Source organism: Xiphophorus hellerii, chromosome 4 (assembly GCF_003331165.1).
Source record: "Xiphophorus hellerii strain 12219 chromosome 4, Xiphophorus_hellerii-4.1, whole genome shotgun sequence".
Classification (NCBI taxonomy): domain Eukaryota; kingdom Metazoa; phylum Chordata; class Actinopteri; order Cyprinodontiformes; family Poeciliidae; genus Xiphophorus; species Xiphophorus hellerii.
Window position 1 is genome coordinate 11503793 of NC_045675.1, and position 18678 is coordinate 11522470.

Here is an 18678-nt window from a genome sequence, read left to right on the forward strand (position 1 = left end):
TAGTAATGCGTATGTTTAGTGTTTATCAAACTCAGACTCATGCTGCAGAAATTTTCTACATGTCCAAAGAAATCAGTGGCGCACCACTGACTTAAGGGGTGTTTGCAAAATTGTCAAATGAGTGAGAAGGTGATGCTAGAATGTTTAAAGCTGTGTATTTTTGGTGCAGTGGTGTAGGGGTAAAGCCTGCGACCCATACTCAGAGGCCATAGTCCTCGATGTAGCCGTTACGGATTCAAGTCCCGACTCACTGGCCTTTACTTCATGTCATTCCCGTCTTATAATAAATAAAAAACAGTAAATTACTTCTAAAAATGCAAAGCATGCAGTAGAGTGGCATCTTTAAAACAAAAACTCTTAATTTATTAAATGTCACTTCAGTTTCTTTCTCTGCTTAAATCTCTTCAACTTGTCTGCTGCATGTTGTTTGGAAAAGATTGTCAACAAGAAGAGAGGTTCTCTTTGTAAAATGAGAAAAGTGGAAGGTGTAGGGATATCCCAGTCTTATATCAAGTATCTGATCAGCGTCTCAATCAAGGCATTTTTGATTGAGGATATTGGAGCCACTGATTACACCTCAGCTCCATTTCCAGCCGTGCCGTAATGTCTGTAATGTGAGCATCTTGGGAGGCAGTCGTGGCAAAGCTTCATTGGAGACAATCATGCAGAATAAACATCCAGTGAAATACTTCATCCTAAGACGAATTCTTTTGGGCTAATTCTCAGAAACAACAAACACGCTTTAAATGAGTCCTTTCTGAAGGAGAGAAAAGGGTAAAATTACTCTAGTGAGTGATCGAATTATTTACACTGAGCTTATCCACCAGGCACCCTAAGTTGCAGATGTTTAGCTTTCACAGAACTTTATGACAAGCTGCTGAGCTAATCCATTCATTTGAATTAACTCTGTTGAACATTCATATTATGTGTGTAAAGCATTGAAGACGATGTGCCGAAAAACCCAGTTGAACGAAACAAATGTTTATGTGTGGTTGACATATTGCAGTCGCAGTAAGCCTAAATTCCTGATGGTAAGATAGGAAGCGGTGCATCTGAAGGATGTGGCCATTAGTTTTATGTGCTATGAATGGCATTGTAGACACTTAGCCTGTTGAACCTTGCTAAAATATTTGTTGTTATTTACTAATTATTGCTCAGTTGCATCACAGTATTTCTCTCTGAAATGTATAATCAATTAATGAATCAATTAAGCTTTATAGAGCACTTTTTATGTAGTCAGGTGTTACACAAAATGCTGTTCATAGCTTGAAAACAAAAGGACAGAAATTCAGTCTCAAGAGAAACAGATATTAAATTTTATCAAACTAATAGAATAAACAGATTTTAATAAATGCCAATAAAATAGTGAGCAATTAACAGTATGAGGAAAATTTATCAAATAAAGAGAGATGTATGTATACTTTACAAAAAAAATAACACAAACAGTCTATTAAACACCAAAGTAAAACCCATCATAGTAAAAATACAAAATCAGACAAAAGATAAAATCTAAAGTAGCTTTAGTGGAGCTGTAGTCCCTTTACAAACACTTGAAGTTGTGAAGTTTAAGAAGAGTTAACTACAGTCTCTTTATTGGACTATGAAAAAAATGGTGAGAGTATGGCAATGTTCTTCAGCTTATTATATACATTTTTGTACTGTTACTAAATTTAGATCAAATCTAGTCCAAGGAGTCGCCTGGAAGGCAAAAACAAATGATGATATTTACGTCACACAGGTTTGAGGTTAACATCTTTCTTCTGTATGAAAATATTACCAATTAAGTTGCTGTTTTGGCAGAGTGGTATAAAAATTAAGAGACATTTTGGTGCTCAGCTCTCAGCAATTATACAGGAATACCAAGATTTGAGGGAGAGTAGTACGTTCCCCTCCCTCCCTAAGATCCACCCACCTTCTTCTAATCCTCTAAAAGCACTTAGGAGATTGGCGCTCTCCGCCTGCCTCTGCCTGCTCATCTACCCTGTTGGTCACCACAGCAGCTGATTGGAGGAGTTGCGGCTCCTAATTGGATCATGAGGGTGTGAGGCAGGCGACAGCAACCACATTATGGGAAGCTGACTTTGTGCAGAGTAACCCTGCCAGGATGACCCTCTCCATGAGTATGCAGGTGTGTGTGTGTGTTTATACTGGTTGACCCCAATGTGACTAAGAGCCTCCGTTTATCAAGGTATGCTGGCTGAGGCTGCGGTAGAGGATAGATTGATGAACAACAGAATAGAAAAACAGAGATGAGTAAAAATATGAGAAAACTAAGTCAAAATAAAAAAGAAATGAGAGAAGGAAATTAGCTAAGGAGGTGAGCAGAGAGCTAAGCTTTGATATTCCTTTTTTTTTACAAACTTTTTTACTTAACTTCCTTTGTAACCGCAGGGGGTATGGTAGGATTGATGACATGATGCAGTGAATTAATCCTTCTGAATCTCGTGTTTGTGCAGTGTGTGTGCGTGTGTGTGAGAGTGTGGGTATCTTTCACTTTGGTGCAAAGTGACTGTGTTGTCCGTTACGGTGTAAACTGATAGCGTCACTGCTCTTTGCCGCATTATGTGGAGCGTGGATCTGTACATTCAGTTTCCTTACTGCAATCTATATCACACCATCATGAACACCTGATCCCACTGAACTAGCGGGCACAACAGCAAGGACTATTTCTAATCGTTTTGACTCGAAACCTTGATGTTATCCCACATGCATGCATGGTATTCTGTTTGTAAGACAGGAAAGTAAGGATTTACATAAGCTTTAGGTAACTTAAAAATTCATAATTTGTTCAAATAAATAAAAAGTAGTTTGAGTGATCAGTTATTTTGGTGGCAAAGGGAGAATTGTCGTTGATTTATCATGTATTATTTCTTTAATGAATATAACTGGGCTACAAAATAACTTTGGAGATTTAAAAAAAAATGTCAAGCAGACTTTATTCTTAGTTTGTGGCTTAAGATGATCAGACTAGATTTTAAAACAACATTGAGAATACACAAGTTTGAGCATTGTCTTTCTCACCCAATTAAGAGTCACTGGATGTTAATTTTGAGTCTGATACCTTTGATGTCATTACATATCACCGTAGGTATGTAGTACCTTGGAAAAGTATTACCTTGAACTTTTCACATTTTGGCATGTGAAACTTTGATGGAATTTTATATAACAGACCAAAGTAAAGTAGTGCATAACTGAGGTGGAACTAAAAGTATATATGATTTTCAACATATTATTTGAAGAAAAAAAATGAGTGTGATGTGCATATTTATTTACCCCCTTTTATCATGATCCAATGCAACAAAATTCCTTCAGAAGTCACCTAATTAGTAAACAGAGACCATCTATTACGTAATATAATCTCAGCACAAACACAGCTGTTCTCTGAATGCCTCAGAGCTTTATAGGAAAAAAACAGTGTACTAGCGGCACTACAAACGCAGCAGCTAGGACAGGGATCCACCAAACAGTACTCCAAGGTTCGGACATCTCAACGAGTATTATTCAATCTCTCATTTGGAAATGTAAAGAGCAGGGCACAACCACACACCTGCCAAGACATGGCCGTCCACTGAAAGACCTGGTAAAGTGAACATTAATCAGTGGAGCAGACAAGAGACTCATGGCGACTCAGAAAGAACTGCGAAGAGATCCACAAGTGGAGCATCTGTTGACAGGGCAGCAATTACTGATGTAGTATTCAACTCTTGCTGTTCTTAAACACTATGAGCCTTATTTTTAAAAGGTTTTGGTGAAGCATGGTGTAGGTAGCATCACCTAAATCTTATGTAAATCCTTAGTTTCCTGTCTTTTCTTCAGCAAATTCGGAGGAACTGAATACATATGCAAATTACACATTTCAGATTTTTGTCAAAAATATTGACAATACATCTTTTTACTTCTACTTCACAATTATGTTTTGTTGTTGCTCTATTCCATCAAATACCAATGTGTTTTGTACATAACAGGGCAAAACTCTGAAAGGGTAGTAAAGCTTTTGCAAAAAATTGTGTGTGTTTGGCCTTGTATTTGGTACATGCAAGACTTAGTTTTCTAACAAATATTACATTGTGTGGACCTACTGTACCCTCAGTTACCCTCATGGGCCCAAAGCAGTGCTGCTTCACATGTCCTGAGAGCACACAACTCCAGTTAGTGACAATGGGCATGTAATAGTTAGGTTTAGGCTAAGTGATAGGGTTAGGCTTCAGAAATTAATGAAAAATGAATAGAAGTCAATACAAAGTTCCTGTGAAGATATAAAGACATACTGTGTGTGTGTGTGTGTTTGGGTGTGGGTGTGGGCGTGCGCGGGCGTGTGTGTGTGTGTGTGTGTAGGGGGGTGCAGGGGTGTGTGGGGGTGTGCGGGCGTGGGCGTGCGTGTATGTAGTGTGTCAAGTGCGACAGTACAGCAGGGGCGTCTGATCCCTCCACCTTTTAAGAACATCAGAGGGTGTGAAAAGCACTGATTGCCCTAACCGCTCTCATTGGGACTCAAACCCCCGGCTTAGTTGTGCTTCAGCGAGTTTGAAGAGACAAGACAGAGCGAGCGAGATGTGTGCACTCGTGAGTGAGAGAGCAAAGATGAGGTAGCGGGAAACGAGAGAGACAGCGGGACAGAAGAGAGAGGTTTGGAAGGAATTAGTCATAAGAAGTAGAGGAGGGACAGACAGGAAATCAAAGTTAGAACAGGAAGCACGGAGTAAACTAACAAACTGGAGTAAGACGAATCTGATGAAGATAGAAACAGCAGAAGGCTGATGACCAGGAAAGAGATGGGATGAAATTAGTGAACACAGTGAAGGCAAATTGTGAGAGGGACAATTAGGAAACAAAAGCTTTTTTATATTTGTTATTCAAGATTCATCTTTAGATAATACCAATGTTCAAGTTAAAAAGACACCAAAAATCTAGACCAATCTATAAATGTTTTTTTTAGAGGAAGCCAAAATAAATTATTATTCATATGTTCTCACTTCTAAATGATAGTTATTGTACATCAAAATAAAAACATTTTTACTGCTGTACTTTTCCGGTGTAGTACAAAGGATGGTTTGTTCCCATGAAACAATACAATACTGATAATTTATTAACTTTGAAAGAATGCTTCTTTAGAAATGTGAACTGTGGACACTGACAACAACAGTCTTCCCCAGTGTCTCATCAGATTGTTTGTTGAAGCTAAAATTAACCCTCAGTGTTTCCAAGAGAAGTGGCTTTGTCATTGTTCGCTGTTGCTTGTGAATGTCACTCAATTTACTGATGTATTAGGAACACAATATAAATGTAGAAGTTAATTAAAATCCTTTGAAATTGCACATACTGTCCAAGCCCTAATAAATTCAGAATTTCCTTAATAACTGAAGGTAATATGAAGAGACAAGACAGAGCTAAAAGTTACCTGATTGTGTTAAAAAACTTACATACACGATACTGAATGGACTGAAAAAGAGGGGGATTCCTCTCTTTCATCTCTCTTTTTGTGCAAACTTGAAGACATTTTTTACTAAAACCATACTTTTGGAGTTAAACCAATTTAATACACTAACAACCTCCATTGTATGAACTTTAAGGTGTTTCACAATGGCCTTAAATAACAACCCAAGCTAAAACAAAATGCTTGATACTAAACCTAATGGAAAAAGGAGAAACTCACTCACACACACATACTACACACATTAGGGTGGGGGTCAGGTGTGGGGTTAGGCTGTGAGGGTCTCTAATAGGCTCCCTTGACACATGAGGTGTCAACAGTGGAGACAGAGATGTCAACACACTCACACGTGGAAATGCTAAAAAAACAACACACTCAGCCAGACACGCCCAAGTGTCCAGATCTAATTCACTCAGTAAAGATGTTGGACAAATAACTAAATATAATGTGAATAGTGCTCACATTTAAATACTTAACTATTTTTGTTTCGCAGTTTTGTTCTAGTCTAAACAGTTTCACACTTGCCTTGAATCTATCTCCTCTCCTATCTACAACAGGACAGATTATCTCTTTCATAATGCACCACACATATTTCGTTATCTTTTTTTATTTATCTTGTGCCTGCTTGTGTTTGATCATTCCTCATAAGGACTATGTTTTCTCTGTGTGTGGCATATAACATGTGAAATGATATGTCCAGTGTGTGTGCTAGTTGGCCAGCATATGTTTCAGTGGGTGCATTTGTGCGTGTGTCGTTATGGATTGCCACATTGTGGACCTGACAGGATCATAATTACAAGCAGTGATGAAATCTACCAAGTGTTTTCTCCCTGCATGGCTGCATGTGTGCGAGTGTGTGTAATATTTGTCATCCATGGCAGCACGCTCCCTGTTAGCACACAGTAACCATGATCACACTTCCATCTTCCCGCTAATAGGACCATGAGGATAGATAGATAGATAGATAGATAGATAGATAGATAGATAGATAGATAGATAGATAGATAGATAGATAGATAGATAGATAGATAGATAGATAGATAGATAGATAGATAGATAGATAGGTAGGTTGCAGTGAGTGTCACACTCTGGCTCATTCAGCACATAAAGGCCTCTTCCCCTCTTTCTTTGGCCTGTGATCCAGCCGTACCTGCCTATAGTAAAATCACAGGAAGGGGAAACGGTCTGGAGGTGTCGGGGAGGAAGAAGATGGAGGAAAGATGAGAGGAGTCAAGAGAGAGAGAGTGAGCAAGAGAGGGAGAGAGATGGGAGGCGCTCAATTTGCCATCACGGGTGCAACGGGGCAGAAAGTATCTAAGAAAGTGGATGAGTATCCATGTGTTTGTGTGCATGCATGGGAGAGAGAGAAACAAAAAGAGAGAGCGAATGTTGGCGTGTGTGCGTGTGTGTCTAACCAGGGAGAAAAGACAACTCATTTGAATGTCAGATACAGGGAAGCGTGGCGTGCAGGGCAGGAGGAATGAGGCGAGGAGGGATGAGAAGAATGAATATGGATTACTGGGATGAAGATTCTATTATTTTCTGCCCGTCTCTCTGATCTCTTTGTCGCAGTGCTATAGGCCTGTGTGCGTGTTGGGGTGTGTGTGAGAGGGTGTGAAGGTGTTTGTATGCATTAAAAGTATGTTAGAAAAAGTACAGGTTTGCAACAGGAAAACCATATTTGCTTATGTGATGCCCAGTATTAGTCCTTGTGTGTGTGAAAATGTTTGACAACATCTGTAGTTACTTTCAGCATCGGTTTAATATTTAAGAGAGCTAGAGAGTATTTTTAAAGATGTGCATTTCAGAACTTTTAGATAATAAAACAACAATCACAACTACATATTAGGTAACTTATAAACATATCTACAAGCATACAGGTATGTTGTGTATTGTAATAATTACCAGCATAGTTATTTTTAATAAGATTATGTTACATTTATTAAGTAAATGTCGGTACTGAACACAAATGATCTAAGCTATAAAGTTCTTTTGTTCATCATCTTTACAAAGTAGCTCAAGCTCAGTCAGATTGGACTGGAAAAGGTTTAAAACCTCCATTTTCAAGTCTTACTACAAATTAAATATTGGTCTAGGCCATTCTAACACATTAATGTGCCTTGATCTAAAGCATTACATTATTCCTATGGCTGTATGTTTAGGGTTGTTTTCCAGATGGTGGTACAATACTGCCCCAAACTCAGATTGTATGCAGTGTTGTTCAGGTTTTCTTCTAGGGTTGCCCTGGATTTAGAGCCATTCCTCTTTACCTAAACTTGATTTACTCCCTTGTTGAACAAAGAAGAAAAATCATAACTATAACATAAAGCTGCTAAGAATTTGAAAATAAATCAGATTAAACTTCACCAGTTTAGGTCAATTGGGATGATCAAAATAATATCTGCATTTATAAAATTGTGTTTTTTATAGACTGTAAATATCTGGCTTCAAGTTGCATAGCTTAACCTAATCAACTCTGTTTCCTGTATTTTCCAAAAAAGCAACTCCTTCTTTCTCTGATTTTCTTTTTTGCTGTGGCAGACATGTATTTTGGTCAAGTGTATTTTGGCTTTCGTCCTTTTTTAATTATGACATCTTTCTTTGTAACATTTGCACCATAACTCCAGTGCATTTTGCTCAATCTTCCCCCACTCTTCACATTATGTTACCTGTTCTTTCTTTCGCTTGCTCTGTACCTCTCTTCGGTTGAGTGGTGAGCAGACTGAGGAAGAGAGAAAAAGATGTGAGTCTCAGCCAATTTGTCTTGACACATAGAGATGCTCATGTGGGAGAGAGGTGTCAAACACCTAAGAGAGGGTGAAACAAGTTTGTAGCTCGGTGAGAACTGATATAAGAAAAGAACGATGAATGAAGGAGACTAGAGAGCGGTAGAAGCAAAGAAAGGAGGACAGAGCTTATTGAACTTACAGGCAGCTGTTTGTGTGGAAGAATTTTGGTATAGGTCCAAAAACATTTTTTTTTTAATTTTTTTAATGTCGCACACTTACCAACATCTGCAATAGATACACTCTTACTCACACAGGATGTATGGTTTACATCCTGTCCCGGGTGTACTCTGCCTCTCACCCACTTACTATTGAGAATTGGCACTTTTGCTGTTTTCAGGGAAGTTTGTTCCAGATTAGAGGAGCCTAAAAACTGAATGCTGCCTCCCCATGTTTGGTCCTGGTCCTGGGGACACAGAGTAGACTTGAACCAGGAGATCTGAGTGGTCTGGGAGATTGATACAATGACAACAGCTCTTTAATGTATTTTGGTGCCAAGTCATTCAGAGATTAATAAACTAACAAAAGCATTTTAAAGTCTACTTGCTGAGTTTCGGGAGCCAGTGTAAGGACATTAACTGAGGTAATGTGCTCTATTTTCCTAGTTTTAGTGAGAATGTGAGCATCGTTCTGGATCAGGGTTCTAGGTTACAGTCACATATTTTCCTTGTGTAAAGCTACTCTTGAAGTTTAATCTCAGAATTCAATCTGAGTTTACATCAGATTGGTACTGGTAGTTAGTTGGACCTAACAAACAAACAGGAAGAGAAGAGAGTAAAAATCTGCAAAAAGCAAGGACTGAATCATCCAGGAGAAGGAGAGGCAGAGTTTATTCCCAGGGTGTGCCCCTTGTGTTAGTGGCATGTTCCCCTTGTGTCGCAACAAGAGAGGCAGTGGGATTGACGGAGGGTAAGGTGTCTAATCTTTGAGGGTAAGAGAGCGTAGACTCCTCAGGGCTTGTTGTGCTCAACACCTTGTTAACCAGAAATCTCTCTTTCTATCTGTCTTTCTTCTTTGCTTTCTCGTCTACAACTCTTTCTACCATTCTGTCCATCCGTGTAGATGAAGAAGCAGAAAGATTCAGACATCATTGCAGATGTCTACCTTTGACACATTGTTTCCAGGTGATCTAGCTACTATCTGTTGAACTGTCTGTCTGTGTAATGGTGTGTGAATGTGTTTCCCTTTCAATTATTTGTTGGAAATGTGTGTATTTAACTGATGTCAGTGTATCGTCAGGCCAAGAAAATGCCTGTCTAGTTAATTGGACTTAAGCATAGGGTAACACAATGTGACAAGAAACCATTCGACTCACACACATGATGGGCTGTGCATTGTGGCTTCACAGTCACATTATACTGTAGCTGTGACAATTTAGTAATGTTGGTGCATGCCATGGGTAGGTAAAGAAGATCTGTTTGGCAAAAAGTCACTCAAGATGGGAGGAATGGGAGGAATGACGAATTTTTGTGTAAAGTGCTTTGAGGTTCTCAAACTTGATAAAGTGATATAGAAGTACAAGCCATTAGCCAAATTTTGTGTATTACACAAAGAAAATGATCTTCTGAATTTGAATTCAATTTAAAATACGATTGATATATTTTTGCAGGCATGAGTATTATCAAAGCTGTTTACCCTGTCATCATGCCTTCATTTAACTAGCCCATTTGTAATGTTTGTGTTAAATCTGTGATTTTAGGCTCATAAATCTTTACCACTTTGGAACTACTGCTTCGGAGAATCCTAAATGACTGAGCTATTCTTTTTTGCATGTGTATAATCATAGAGAAATTAGCTTATAGCAACAAATTAGTCTTCCGATTTTTTTTTTTTTGTACACTAATTTGTTCTCGAACGGCCTAATCAGTAAAGTGCAATGGGTCCAGCTTATGAGCCATTTTGTGGAAACAGTTCCACAAGAAGGCATCAGTGTGGGACAACAGGGTATTATGCTGCTTAGTGCTGAGCTCTGAGGTTTCAGGATGCTGTAAAACAATGTGAGAAGCACTTTCTACACATTCAGACACTGCTGTAATGAGAAAATACTCTTAATCCAGCTCGCACATACACACACAACAACACACGCAAAGGCGTATTTCTGCTGCCGAGTCGTTTCTTGGTGAAAGCATATTGCGAGAGAAGCAGTTTAAGGACGGGCAATTATAGTTTTGGACAACGTCATTGATTTAAACTCCTGATTAGAGGAAAGGTGACAGAGGTGGTACACACAATAGCGAGTGTTGGAGCGGGGTGACGATGGGGGAAAATCACATAATACACACCCACCCACACACACACATATGCAGAGCCTCAGTCTTTCCGTCAGTCTTGGGAATGCCTCAGTATGGCAGGGGTCCCCCCCTCATTGCTGCTTTCATGTTCCTCACTCTGTCTCCCCCTTTCTCTGTCTCGACACACCTGACTGAAATATTGATGTCTCCCAAGCGCTGCTGTTCATGCCTAAGTGGTTGTTTTTGTTTCAAAGAACGGGTGACTGTTTCACACATCCAGACAATTACAGACACAGAGCCATGCAGTCAAGAATAGAGAGGCAAGAGCCTCTGGATACAAATTCAGATTAAGGCCAATTACAGACTAATAGTGTGATCCATTAATTTCTTTCTCTGATTTTCTATTTAAGGTTATGTTGCACCTTCAATTAGCATCTTTGAAATAGATAACTTTTTTCTGTTTTGTAAAACAAAACGCTGTGTAGCACATTATCATTATTCATATTATAAATATTTTTTAGTTATTTATTTTATTTATAAATTGAGACTGTTTTTCCTAAAAGTTACCTTGCAACATATTCAAATATATCACTGTGTGTAACTTTAGTCAGCATGACATTCATCTCTCTACTTGGCACTCAGAGATGCCTTCCTCGTCCATGCTGACTTAGTGTTACTGTTTAACATATCCTATTAATATTAGATGAGAATTGTTTGTATCCAAGTGTACCGTTAACTTTAGTACATGTGTACGTCTACACACACAAAGCCCTTCTCATAGAACCTGTATCTGTTCACCATCTGGTTTAAGCAAATAAACATAGATTTTCAAATTTAGTTAAAAGAAAAACTAATTTAAGTTTCTTTTGTTTTCTTTTCATAAATGTTAGGCTTCAGGAAAAACTAACTTTGATAATTCAGACATGGAATTCTGTTTAAAAAATTTAAATGTACTATTTAAAAGTAAAAACTAAGCAATGTTTAAATGTTGCAAAATGTTTAAATAGAATTTTTATACAAGTTTATGTGACTGAGTATACTGGACAAATATAGTTTTTTTCACGGTACACTAAGAGATGAAAGATTTTATGGAATAATTAAACATACCCTATGTTTATTTGTTAAAATAAATAAATAAAACATCAATAAGCCCTTAGATTCTTTCACATAAAACAGATCCTATCTGATTCAGGCCCTATGTATGTATTTGAGTGCAACATGTTACAAAGATGTGGAGGATGTATTTTTACATAAACCTAAAAAAAAAATTAGGTAAATCATTAGTAAAATGCTTTAGCAAATTAAATATTTATTTATTTCACTTTTTGTTTATGTTCTAGTAAAGTCTTTGACATTTGCTGTATATCCAACTCCAGAGCTCCTCTGTGGAGAGAGGAGAAAGTTCCTCATGGACTTTATTAGATCCATGTTGGTGGGATTACACAGTGCTTCATATGTATGTGCCTGTGTGTCTGTGAGCGTCTGTTCATATGGGGTCAGTGAGATGGGGTCCTTGAGTTGTCAGGTTGTAATTGAGTAGCTCTAGTTCAAATGCATCTCTATTAGTGCTGCCTATCAGTGCGCACTCACTTTGTCATTCAGTGTTTCAAGCTCAATTTTCAGACTCACAGAATTGTATTGTTGCTTATATTTGTACCAACCCTGCTGTAGTAGTAAAATGTTAATAGATTAAAATTTCTAAAACTCAACTCTTGCTGTGGAAAAATGTCCCTTTCTTCAAGGGTGATTTCTCCAAATTGTTGATGCCGAGTTTGGGTTTGGACATCAACTGAATTTTCTCTAATAGCTGTGATGTTTACATGACGTTGTTTCAGGTGAGTAATTTAGTTACAGTCCATCCGTAAAGTTCTCAGAACCTATCCTTAATACTTTATTGATCCACCTTTGGCTGCAATTATAGCCTCATGTCTTTTGAATATGAGGGCATTAGCTTAGCACACAGATCTTTAGATTATTCTCAAGCTCCATCAGGTGTGATGGGAGGCATTAATGGACGGCCATTTTCAGAACTCTCCACAGATGTTCAGTTGGAGTCACGTCTGGACTGATTTGGCCACTCCAGAACATTTATAGAGCAAACCTGAAACCACTCCTTGGCCGTGTGGTTTGGATGTTGTCTGAAAAATCAACCGTCATCTCGGTCTGAGGTCAAGAGAGCTCTGGAGCAGGTTTTCATCTTCAACATCTCTGTACATGGCTTCATCTTTCTGTCTATCCAGACTAGTCAACACTTCATGATGTTGAAAACACATTTCTTCACTGTATTGACCTGGTGGTCAATACAACAACCCCCATCATGTTTGGAGGAAAGTCATGTCTGATTTCTCCGAACTTGATGTCTGGCACTCACACCAAAGAGTTCAATCTTTGCCTCATTAGATCAGAGAATTTTGTTTTTCATGGCCTTAGAGTCCTTCATGAGCCTTTTGGTAAACTCCAGATGGGCTGCTGCCATGAGGCTTTTATTAAGTATTGGCTTTTGTCTGGCCACTTTACCATAAAGGCTTGATTGGTGGATTGCTGCAGAGATGGTTGTCCATGAGGAACTTTCTCCTCTCTCCACAGAGGAGCTCTGGAGTTGGCCAGCAAGGAAGAGTCATGGTGGTTCCAAATATCTTAATAATAAAGTGAAGAATGAACACTTTCTATATGCAGTGTAAGTGCAGTGTAGTGATGGGTCGGTCATGAACGCTTTTAGAACCGGGTCTTTGAAGTAAACGATGGGAGCCGGCTCCTCACTGAGAGCCCTTCCTCATTAAAAGGGAGAGGTTACAAGCCCAGCAGTGCAGCAGGGAGAAAGTGAGAGAAAGAGAGAGGGAGAGGAGAAAGAGAGACATCTCTCCACTTTTTTTCCTTTGGCTGCTCAGCTCTTACTCTCTCAGTGGCTCTACAGAGTGGAGTCGACTCTGCTCAGTCCAGAACTTTATTTTGATTAGCTTGGCAGCCTTGTGGACAGAGAAGAGGGCAGACAGGTGAGACCATCCCCTCAGAAAATAGACAATGGTGAGGGGAGTAGGGTGCATCACAAAAGCTCAGAAATATAACTGACACCTGTAAGAGAAGCAGCATCTGGCTATTAATGAAGTATTATTGTGGTCTGTTTGGTAGATTTGTTTGCAGTGTTTTGTTAATTTGATTTTGTTAAAAATTAAAAGTTTGATTAAAATATTACACAAAAATAAGAAAGTCTGCTTTTGTAATAGAACAAATACATAAAATTAAGGAAGTAGAAGGCTTCTCATATATGGAAAATTGAGTCCAAAACGATTTATCATATAAAACATTCCTATTTGCCGAGTTATGAGGCTGCTGGTGATAATAAATTAAGACCCGTTTGGGAGCCGAAAGAATGATTGTGTGTGACGCTGTCTATGGGGCTCAGCACTGCCCCCTATCGGTGAGGCATTTTCACAGTGAGATCATAAATATACAGTGAAAATGCACTATATTTAGTCAGAGAGAATTTAGTCTTTCTGATCGACCACAAATGTGCAGTGAAAATGCCTCCCTGACAGGGGGCAGTGCTGAGCCCCATAGACACAACGAGCACCAGGTGCTCTTCTTCTACGCATTGAAACGACTGAAAACAATCATGGGGAAAAACAGGACCATTCAAGGCCACTGCCTTTGGCTGGCAGATTTTTGAAAATGAAAAGAAAAAGAGAGGCACGAACTTTTTTGATTTTATTTTTTCACAACAAAATGACAGAGCTATTCATGGAGAAGGATAGTTGCATGGACGCTATATAAAATAAAGGTAAGATCATGTCACAAGCGAACTTATTTAATATGCTTTTATCTTCCTTGCTATTACATTATTAGTTCTATATCCGTCTATTGTGGAGTTTGTGCCTCACCAGTCATGAACCTTACATGTCACTGGTATGCGGGTATGCATGTGGTAAATAAACTGCTTAGACTACAGTAAGTATTAGCTAGTTATTTAAGTATCTTGTGTTTAGACAATATCTGTTGTATATTTGCTGACAATAATTCTTTGTTGCAGCATGTAGATGTAGAGAGGTTGTTGTTAAGCCATTAAAAAGAGCACAACTAAGAACTCTTATTGCCAAAAAACAGATGATGGGCAAAATCATCTATTTCAACAAAATCTTGTTGTTGAGATGGAAATGATGAGTCTTATTTTCTTCCCAGTATGACTAATGGTTAAAATTTGGGGGGATTTAAAGTTTGATCAGAGTGTGACATCTGTGTTACAAATTATTAGAATCAAACTTTTTTGTAATGCAGGAATAAACAACCAAATAGGCTAGTAGTCCTTATCTTTAGAATAATTTAAACTGTCAGTTGGTAAACATCAGAAATTCCTATTCTTACATAAAATCAAGCAATGTCTAATTACTAGTTGAGGTTTTGCTCAGGAATTGGTTGGGGCAGAGAATCTGTGTTTTATTGTCTGTTTAGTAAATGATTGTTTTGGCATTTATGTTTCCTGTAATGTTGTAGAGTTATGTAATCCCATGGTAAATTACGGCATGGAGTTAAAACTGTTCCTTATTGAAAGGTTGAGCACTTTCTCTAGGTCACATTTCTTCTGAAGATGAAATGGTTTTATATGGACTGGTTTTTATGTATAAAAATGACCTTAATTGGCAAAATAGAGAATTTTCAGGGGGTTTTGGTTAGTTTATACATTTGCAGATCTATAGATTAGGTATGTTTTTCATTGCATGTTTATGTATAGCATCAGTATGTCCTCTATGCCCCTTTATTGTTCCTCACATTCTTTTTCTTCACAAAAAGTCATGGCCTGACAAGGTGCTGCGCTCTGTAAAAATTATGCCTTGTTTATACGTATTTATTTCCCCTTGACAGTTTAATTATTTCTGGCCCCATTGGAGGAAACCACATAAAAAAAAAACCTCCCCATGTTCAAACAGATTCTAATTAGAAATGCTGGGAAATTAAAACAGAGTTGTTTCAAAATGCTGTCATTTTTCCAGGACCTCGTCTGAAATTATGTCTCAATCAGCACAAGCGGAAATAATTACTTGTATACCTTCTAACTGCCAGCATTTACCAAATGGCAAAGCAATTTACAGCCATCATGGCCTGAGAAGCAATCATTGGGCCAACTATAAATTCACAAGCCGACGGTTTGGAGAGCTAGATTGGAAGGAAGGGTTATAGTGGAGAATTAGAGAGAGAGATAAAGAGAAAGGGTGTGTCTTTCTCCAGAGGTTCTCCCTCAATTTCTGTTCAGTGTTTTATTTTGTCACCTTTTCGCCATTTCAAAGCTTTTTTAAATGCCCTCAAACCATTCATTTCACTGTTTCACTTCTGTTTTTTTCAGGACACCTTGCCCATCATAGTGTCTTCCATCTTTTTTCTTACATTGAGACCATTACACCAAGAATCACACATTAACACTTACACACACCTTTCAAATGGAGGAAGCTGCGATTAAGTGATTATTTTCACACACACCATTAAACATACTCATTGCTCACGCAGACAGAGCCGAAAGCCTAGATAAAAACATACATGAGCAGAGACACTTAAACGGCCGCACACATTGGACTTAAAGTAATTACTCACACACGTCATTAGACACCGACGCAGATGAAGTGGAGTGTGTTTATGGTTTGTGTATCTTTGACGGTGGACTTTTGTGGCCCCTTTTTTCTTATTGGTGCAATATTGCCATCAGTCTAACACAACAAATTTTCACCATCTCACCAAATAGCTTGACCCAAGTAAATATGTTTTTTTTAAGATTTAAAAAGATTTAATCTTTTTTTTTCTCTGCAAAAAGCTATGACATCATTAGGTTTTGATTCAAGTCATATGAAGTAACAAAGAAAAAATAATTCAAACTTTTGACCTTTGTGTCTTTTCTCAAAGTTGTCATTATAGTTTTAGTGCAATTTCTTTACTGTCTTCAATGTAGAGTCTCTTTAGGATAGTAGCGTACTAGGGCACCAAGATGTCTGAATTATACCTGGACTTCCTCAAGTTTTGGAATTCTTTCATAAATCGAATATCTGCTGCTGAACATGTTGGTCAACTCACACAAAACTTTAAAAAAGAATTTGGCCCCTTGCAGATTTTTTCAGTTTTTTTCTTTTTACAACATTCAAATTTGCCCTGTCAAATTTTAATGTCTCGAAAACATACCTGGAGTAGAAACAAAAAAAGTGTTTTCAAATGCCAATTTCATTAAATTAAAAGAACCTAGGTAAACAATTTATCTCTTGTGTGAGAAAGGGGTTGTCCTTTAAATGTAATATTTTGCTGTGCTACCCTTCACACTGACCACTGCCAAAGTTTTACATCACTGTGGATGAATTTGGACTCAATCCTGTTAGCATAACTTTTAACAATGAATGTTTGTTTTTGTTTTTTTACATAAATTGCCTGTTAAAGATCAAGCTGCGTCTCATAAATTGCCTGTTAAAGATCAAGCTGCGTCTCATAAATTGCCTGTTATAGATCAAGCTGCATCTTGATCAGATTTAAGATTTAACTTTGGCTAAGCTACTCAAAATTTTTCACTTGGGTTTTTGATCAGTTTAGAGGTGGACTTGCTGCTGTGATTTGCATCATTGTCCTCCGGCAATAAATCTTAAACTCCAGTACATTTAGGTTCAAAGTGAAGGCTGAACATTCTCTTTCAGCATTTTCTAGCAGAGCGTAGGATTCGTGCTCAAATTTAAAGGGAGTCACGAGGCTCTCAGATAGCCCCAGACCATCACACAACTAACAACATTGTTTGATGATTGGGAAATGGACAGAATTTTTTATAGCACTTTTCTAGTCTTACTAGCCACTCAAAGCATTTTATATTTCAGCCACATTCACCCAGTTGCACTCACTAACAGGAACACATGCATAAACTGATGCACAGATTGGTAAGAAACTTGGAGTTACGTGCCCTGCTCAGGGACACATTGATATGTGACAGGAGTAGCTGGAATCAAACCCACAACTTTTGGATTGCAAAATAACTACTCGTCCTACTAATCCACAGTTTCCCTCTTTAGGTGGTATGCTTTATGAGCGATGAAATCGGATGCACGTATTTCCAAAAGTTTCAGTTTCATTTTTCAGTTAACATAAAGTTTTTCCACAAGTTTTAGAGATTATCATGACGTTTTGCAAATGTCACATGGTTGGTTGATTTCGTATTTGGTAATGGAAACATGACATTTAAAATTAGAATATTACATCACCCATATAAAACATTTTTACACAGATATGTGGACTTAATGAAAAGTATGTTTTATACTGGCTTAAAGGTTGGACATTTTCAAAAGGTACTTTTTAATCTGACAAATGAGCCTCATCAGAATACATATTCTAATTTATTGAATCTGAATAAGCAGATTAGAACACCTTTCCTTGACGTAGTGCTGGTTTGAGAGTTTCCAATGACACTTAATGTTGAAAGGAAAATGTTTTACCAACAAATATTGCTATTCTACACTGGTTGTTTAAATAACTGGAGTAAAAAATATGTCTTGTTGAACTTTATCACTCTTTCTCCTGTAGGCTTACTTTTACTCCAAAGACTTTGCTCCCTCTATGCTGTTTTATTATCCTTTTTCCCACTTCTTGTCTGTGCAAACGCCGCCTCTTACTGTCTTTATTAGTAGTGGAATTATTCACTTGGCTTGCACCTCAGTTGAATAAATTGAGTGTTGTACTATTGGAGAGACAGGCTTTTTTGGCAGGTATTCATTTATGTCTTGGAGTACATGTGTGTCGTGTTTATGTGTGTGTATTGTGTTAACAGAGAGACTGCATTGAGAGTGAAGTAATCCCAGTGGAATATCCCACTCATGTTCTGTTTGAGAGCGGCGTAATTAAAGGAGCGCACCTCTCCGAAGTCACCCATTTCAATACAGAACGCTGCTTTAAACAGGCTCACAGGCTGCTGGGAAGATACACAATAGAAGCACACACAAACTCAGTGCTTTCTTACCCAGGCAAAACTCATTCTGTGTATAATTACATCCCTGTTCTAATTTATGCCAGAGAATATATGAATACCAGAGGATGAGAAGGAGGAGGAAGGGAAACTAGATAGTAGAGTGGTAGCTGTCCAAATTAGAGAAAGTTTTAAGTAAAACAAAAATTGGTGAGATAATATGTTATTCATGTTCTGTTATTAGCAGACTAAACCTCTTTTTGTATCTACTGAACACATGTTCCCACGCAAATATTATTTTAACTGAGTTTTTTTTTA